Below are 7246 nucleotides of genomic sequence, written 5' to 3' on the forward strand. Positions count from 1 at the left end.
CCTGGGCGCGGTGCCCGGTGCCCACGCTGCGGCAGGGACGCGCGGCCCTAGCCCGCCCGGGAGAGGGGCTTCCTGGAGGCGGAGCCCGCGCCGCTCACCAGTTCCCCGAGCCCACGATGCACACTTTCAGCGGAGCCGCTGCCATGGCCAGGCTGGAACACAGCAGCCCGGCCCGTGCCTCCCCAGCCGGCCTAAAAGTGTTTTTAAAACACGGTGAGAGAGAACTCGCGCTCAGAGGTCCTGAACGCGTGCCTGCTGCCGGCCAGCCCAGGCTCGGCTTCCTCGGGGTGAAAGTATAAACACGGACGGTCCCGACTTCACCGGACTATCGGGACTATCGAAGGACAGAACCAGCCCATCCTTGTGTGTAGTAAGTGCTCAGGAAATATCACAACTTTTCCTGTTGTTTTTTTTTTTTTTAATTTGTGCGTGAAAACATTTTCTTAGCTCGTCAGTTATGGACTTGGAGGCCCGAGATGAAGTCCTCTCTGTCGTAAGAATTTCCAGGTCTCCCCCTTTACAAATTCCTGGCGCTGTGGTCTTGTCCTCCATGGCACTCGTGGGTCGTGAGGTCACACAGATCCCTGTGGGTCAGCTCATCCACGCGCTCTCCCCTTCCAGACGTCCCTCCTGGGTCACTCCGCTGTTCCCGATCCCCAGCCCGGTGCCTCTGGGACAGATGTGTCCGGGACCTGCCAAGAGGAACTTACACCCTCCCGCACCGGCTTCGGAACTTCCTCCCCTTGGCTTGGATGCCATGCTCTTGTCTGTTCGAGGTCATAAAAGGTGTTGACATCTGGTGTTGTGACAGCTGCTCCTAACCCCCCTTGTTCTTCTGTGATCTCTCAGATGAACTTCTGGAAGATTCCATATGCCCCACCTCCCAAAAAAGTTGTGTTTTGACCAATTGCATAAAATTCTAATTATAGAAGCACCTGGGTGGCTCAGTCAGTTAAGCGTCTGACTTCGGCACAGGTCATGATCTCAGAGTTTGTGAGTTTGAGCCCTGCGTCGGTCTCTGTGCTGACAGCTCAGAGCCTGGAGCTGCTTTGGATTCTGTGTCTCCCCCTCTGCACCTCCCCGTTCATGCTCTGTCTCTCTCCCTCTCAAAAATCAATAAACATTTAAAAAATCAAAAAATTCTTCAATTCTAATGATAAATGACTCCTTAAAGAATTAGCCTAATTAGAGGATCTTCTCCCCCATCATTCCCAGCTCGGCATCGCCCCTCACGCACGGAACACCTGCAGGATACATGTTACCATATCCGAGAACCAGCTGTGCTGTTAAGCACCTAGTAGTTTTGTCCAGATTGGCTTCCTTTTAAAACACACACCGACTTCCGCTTCTCCTTGCCTCAGTATCAGTCAATTCTAAGGTTTCATATACTAATACGATTTTATAAGACGATTAAAATGAATGTATAATAGTTAAAACAATTAAGAGGCCTGTCTGTGTGCCGTCCAAGGCCACACCGGTGCGTCACATCTGGGGAGGCCTCGCTGGTGGGGTCGCGGCCAGAGAGCCTTCCTACTCCAAAATTATGGAAACATTCGGTTATTTTATGATTTCCTTTTTCAAGCTTAACTCGTTGGCTTCTGCCCCGGCCCGTTACCACGTCTACCCCTGTCACATCCGGGGGACACCTTCCCGTGTGGGCTTCTTTCTGACGGTCTGCGATGGCTCTAGTGGCCCAGCTCTGATCTGAGGCCAGCGCGTGCCGCTCAGCACAGTGGACACGACAGAGGGTACGGGTGATTCCGTGAGCGTCCCCCGTCACCCTGCACGTCAGCCTGGGCGGCGGGGATGGAGGCCTGGGCTCACAGACCAGGGAGCGGAGTGCAGGACGAGAAGACACACAGACGCTCAAAAACGAGGCCCGGCCGGAAGCTCTCTCACCTGCCGGTCCGGCCCCAGAGACCACGGCCCGGCCGGGACCTCGGCAAGGTCAAGTTCTCCCTGAGAACCAACCCAGCGGGGCGTTCAGCCTCCTCCACCCCATTCCTACCCACCTGCTGGGTCTGTTTTATTTGGTTGATTTACGCTTTTTGTATACTTTGCACTTACAGTGCTTCTTAAGATTCTGCTGCTGGAGACCCCATCTTCCTTCTTTTCTTCTGAGTCCTGGAATTTCCATCATGGCCTCTATTTTACTTCTTCGGTTAAGTTGACTGGTGCTCACGCTTCCTGAAAGGCATTCTCGCATTTGTATTTCTTTGCTTTAGAGTCCGCAAATTTTCTCTGTGTAGCCTCGGACGCGTTTTACTACAATGACAGCTGTGGACTTTAAATAAAGCTGTAGATCTGTTTTATCAGCATAACAAAAACGATTCTATTATTAGCTAAAATTTTAATAGCTCTGTTGACATAATTTTTATCTTCTGAACCGAAATGCACGGGGAAGAAATCATTTTAGCGCGATGCTGAACTGGCTAGTAGTTCAGAGTTCGCTGTGCGGAGTTCACTGCCCCATTTCATTAATTAGCATCTTGACTTTTCAGGGTGGTGCTGACAAGACACGAAGTCTTCAGGTTATAAAGGTATTTCTTGGTTATTTTTTTTGAAGTAATGAGAACAGAAAAGGTGTGGTCAAACAGAATTAAAAAAGATTAGAGCTTTCAATCCCTTTTTGCTCTGAATTCTGTCACTTAAGAAGAAGATGAACAAGACTGTGTCTACACCCCACTGGCGAGAAAGGGCAGCCCCCCTTTGTTGCCTAAGGAAGGACTAATTTTCCGATTTTACAGACGAGAACACCAAAGCTAAGAGATGAGCTGACCAGCTGAATGTCAACAGACTGAGGAGAACTCAAGACGTCACCCCTGACCCGATGCACCTGTGGACGCAGGGGTCTGGGAGGTGGTCCCCCCATCTGCAGGGAGCTCCGTCCTCTGCTGGTATCTGCCTTCCAGAAGCATCTATCCTGGTCTCCCCCATCCCCTGCTGTACTTTCACAGAACAAGTCTTCCCATTTCCGACCTTTGAGGCTCCCTTTGCGGAGCATTAGGACAGTGATGCACGTCACCTTTATTTAATCCAGGGCTGCTGTTTTGTAATCTGCCATCCTCAACTCTGACGAAGAAACCCTTTGGGCCCCAGGACTTTGCTCTGTTGTAAGAGTCCCGACTCCTTCGGTTGATCACATCGCTTCCACCACGATGTTGAGTCTTTTCACACTCGTGCCTGTCTTCTTCTGGACACACTTCTATTTGAGAAGGTTGGTTGGCTGGCTGGAGTTTGGGCTCTGGGGTCGCTGGATTCCGAACCTACTTCCCAGAATGGGACCTTTCTGGAACAGAAATGGTCACCAGTTTATCAGTGCGCCGTGAGAACCGACACCGTCCGGGCATTTAGCATGGTGACTGCCTCAGCCATAGGCCAGAGCCCGCTGTTTGTTCACTGTATTTCCACGGTGTGGGGGTCCCGCCAGCAGCTTAGTGAGGGGCTGGGACCGTGGAGCCGGGCTGCCTCACCGCCTCCCGCACGCAGGGTCCCCAGCTCCTGGGGCCCTCACCACGGTGCCCTGTTTAGTTCAGGGAAGGGGCAGGGAGTAAGAGGGTGGGTGAGCCCGCCGTTCTGCAGATGCCTCGCAGGGCGGCCCCCACCTAGATGAGCCGGGCAGCTGTCCTGTTCCACGCGGGTTTGACGGTGGCAAATGGGGCGGAGCCTACCCCACGCTGGCCCAGGACACACCGAGGGTGAGCTAGGGGCAGCCCCGATTTCCTTAAATTACTTGAGAAAGAATGGACCCTTCGTGTCAGAAGTCAGGGCTCCGGGTCCCCAGCCCAGACGCACCGTCGATGAGTCCGTGGCTCTGGGCCAGCCACTTCCTGTCCCTCCGGTTCCCCCGTTCTCCGCCAGATGAAGGTTTGGGACCACACACCCGCTAGCATCCTGAGGTTCTACCACCTGCTAGGATTCCTCAGCTCGTGGACAGGGGGTCCGCCGGGAGTCGGGGCCAAGTGTGGGATTCAAGGGTCCATCTCATCCCTGCTCACGAAGAAGAAGGGGGGGCGCCTCCTTCCCGAAGGTCATGGGCCTCCAGCCTCCCCGAATTCCTGTGTATCTTCAAGGTTTTAAGATCACCCCCTCTGGTTCTTACTCCTTTCTGACGCTGCAGAATGGTTATTACTGATGATTAGCTAAATGAATGTTTAAATTCGGGAAGTCAGGCTACTTTTAAAGGCCCGTTTTATAAAATGTATGACACTTTCTCCCTCTCTACTCTCATAATTCCAAAAGCTTTTATAAATATAAATGCATGCTAGGATTCGCTTTCAGTTTTTCCCTTCCGTTTACAGCAAGTAAAGGTGCTTTTGGTTTTATTAAGCCTTTTAGCGCCATTTAACTTTTAAGCTAAGCATGTATTACTTTCAAAAACGAATCCAATAAAGATGTTCAGAACTTGCAACATGAAAATAAAACGTGATCCCACTATTATTTCCAACCTCCAGTTGAAGAGCCACAGCCCAGAGGTGGGCAGGAACGTGGGCTGGTTCCACTCACAGGCCCGGTACCATTTATCACCTGTGTGACCTGAATGAAACACAACAGCAAATCTACGATTTATTGGGCCCAAAGGTCACATCACCGGAGGGGCTCCCCTTAAGGAAAAGAACAAAGGCTTTACTCTTGAAAATTTTACTAAAACACACGATCCTGTAAATAAATTGCTTTGACCCTTCCCATGGCCGTGCAAAGGCCCTGTGCACATGAAGGGCCCAGAAGCTCAGGCTTCACTTGCTTCAAGATAAATCTGCTTCTGCCTGGGCAAGAGGCTTCCCTTACCTTCATCTGTAAAATGGGGACAACAGAAGTATTTACTGCATTGTGGTAAACTGCCTGGCACACAGCAAGTGCTGAATAAATGCCACCTGTGATCACTGGACGTGACACAGTTGTGGCTGTGGCTCATCTGAGCTGCTTCCGGGAGACGGTTACCCACGTTTCTGGAAGAAAATCCCACCAGGAGCCTTTTCAACCTGGCTCACTCGCCCGTTCATGAACCGGACTGAGTTCCTACCAGATAACCAGGTTCCAATTTCAATTCACACCTCACAACGTCCCCGCCTCTGGCAAGCCTTCCCGGGACCCTACTCCCATCCGGGCACTCGCCCCTGCTGTGCAACTGCCTTTGGACGGGACCAGGGCTCCCGGGGATGGGACCCTCCCTCGCCACGTGTGTTCCTGGGCCGTCAGCACGTCCCTCGGTGCCTGTAATAAAGTACACAGCTACTCAGTAGTGTGCAGTGAGTGGACCTGAGTGCGCTCATTCTCCTGTGAGGATTTCCGCGGCATTGGCCAGCTGCTCAGTTTGCAGAAGTAAGCAAGATGTCCGCAGAAGAGCCTGGATCCTCCGGAAACAAGTCCAAGGTGGTCTTGTCGTTAACCTTGGCTGGTTTTGAGTGGCTTTACCTTTTCTTAATTTGCGTCAACTGAAACCCTCGATTGTATTACCAGACCACACTCTGCAAGCTTCTCACTTTTGCTAAGAATAACAAAACAAACATGGCCACGTCGGGGCAGTCCTTAGGGAACACGTCCTGTGTCGGGAAAAGTAGTTAAGCTCTGGGGTCCTAAAGGAGCCTGGGAAAGTCTAGCCAAAAACTACGGAGGTGGGTGTGTTCTCTATTTAAAAACAGAACTGGACTTTGCAAGTTGTATCACGTCTTGGCTTGTTAAATCCATTAATTGGGAATTAAATTTTCCAGATTGTTACTTTTATAATAGCATTCAAGTGTCAGAAAGCACCCTGACCGGTGCACACTGGATACAGGGAGAGAAGTGGCTGTGGGTTAAGGCCACGCCGCCCACACGTTTGCTCAGCCCTTTGTAATTTGCAGCCAGTTACCCTGCACCGTCATTATCCATCTGCTCAAACAACCCGCTGAGGCAGGTGGGAAGCTACAGACTAGACTCTTCTCCGAGACTGGCAGCTGGGGGGTCTCTCAACCATCACGGCTCCTGCTCCCACAATCATCAGCCTCCTAGACGCTCAGGAGACCCTTCGGTTTGCGGGCGCCTTCAGAAAGCCCCTGATCTTTGCACAGGGGTCACCGAAGCACCCTGGCCTCCGGGGGGGTGGCCTGGGCCGCAGGGAATGCCAAAGGGCACCTTACGATTGGTAGCTCTCCGTGAATTCCTTGGGCCAGACTTTGAGCTAATCCTCCAAGTGGGCTAAGATGTGTGCTTCCACTGCACCTCAGAAGTTAGGCCGGGTACAGTTCCCACCTTCATGATCTGCTAGGGACGGAAAGTGTCACCTGCCCTGTCCTGGGAATGACCCAAGGACCCCAGGGACTCTGGAGCGTGCTGTCCTCCCAACAAATTTCGGATTGAACCCATCTGAAATCTTCACAGAGCAGGTAGGGGAGGGTGTGTGCGGGCCTGGCCCCTAGCATGAGCCACCCCGTGTGGGGAGAGTCCAGTTCCCGTGTGCAGGCCTCACTGGCAGTGGACGCTGAGGACCAACTTGACTTTCATGGTGTTGTTTGAAAAAGGAAACCTCAGTTGGCCCAATCGGGAAGTTATTAAATTCCTAGAAACAGAGCTAAGTGGCCAGCAGCGAGCCTGTGGTGTTGGCAAGATGTAAGCGCCGAGGCTGTTGGGAGTCCTTCCCCTGTCTGCCCTGGCGTTTCCAGGCCCGGAGGAGGCCTTCCCAGGCAGGACCCTCTCCACGGAGCAGCTCCTTCCTCCAGGCGCCCCTTCCTCATCCACAGAGTGGTGGCACGGAGTCCACAAGCCAGATCGAAAAATACAAGAATTCCCTGGCTACTAGGTGGTGGCTCTCCGGAGGACTGAGCACCCGCCCCGCCCCATCTACCATTCCTCGCTTCACGCGCACGCGCGCGCGCGCGCGCGCGCGCTCACACACACACACACACACACACACACACACACACACACACACACAGAGCCCAGGCTCAGGCAAGCTGACACACCCGTCCCGAGGAAATAACCCCTCCAAGTGCCTTCTAAGCCTCATTTCCCCGAGGAAGCAATCAGCACCTCTTCTCCAAGACAGCTCCAGGTGAGCACGCAGGGACACGCCCTCCTGTCCTCAAAAGTAAAGGCGTTTGCAGCAGTGTCCCCTGATTACCGAGCGCGCTCGCATCTACGGTCACAGTCATTCTCCGAACCCACGAGGTGGCCAGGGCGAGGACGACCTGCCCCCTCGTCTACGCAGGGCACACCGGGGCCCGGGCTCACGCGGGGAGCGAGCACCGGGGAGCCTCCGCCTGCGCGC

At 53.2% G+C, this 7246-nt stretch overlaps 1 protein-coding gene across 1 annotated transcript in view; it reads left to right on the top strand.

Moving 5' to 3' along the window:
* MEX3B (mex-3 RNA binding family member B) overlaps positions 1-7246 on the top strand; it is a 74780-nt gene that overhangs the window by 746 nt on the left and 66788 nt on the right. The gene's annotated exons all lie outside the window — the stretch shown is intronic.

This window comes from Suricata suricatta, chromosome 9, assembly GCF_006229205.1.
Source record: "Suricata suricatta isolate VVHF042 chromosome 9, meerkat_22Aug2017_6uvM2_HiC, whole genome shotgun sequence".
NCBI lineage: Eukaryota > Metazoa > Chordata > Mammalia > Carnivora > Herpestidae > Suricata > Suricata suricatta.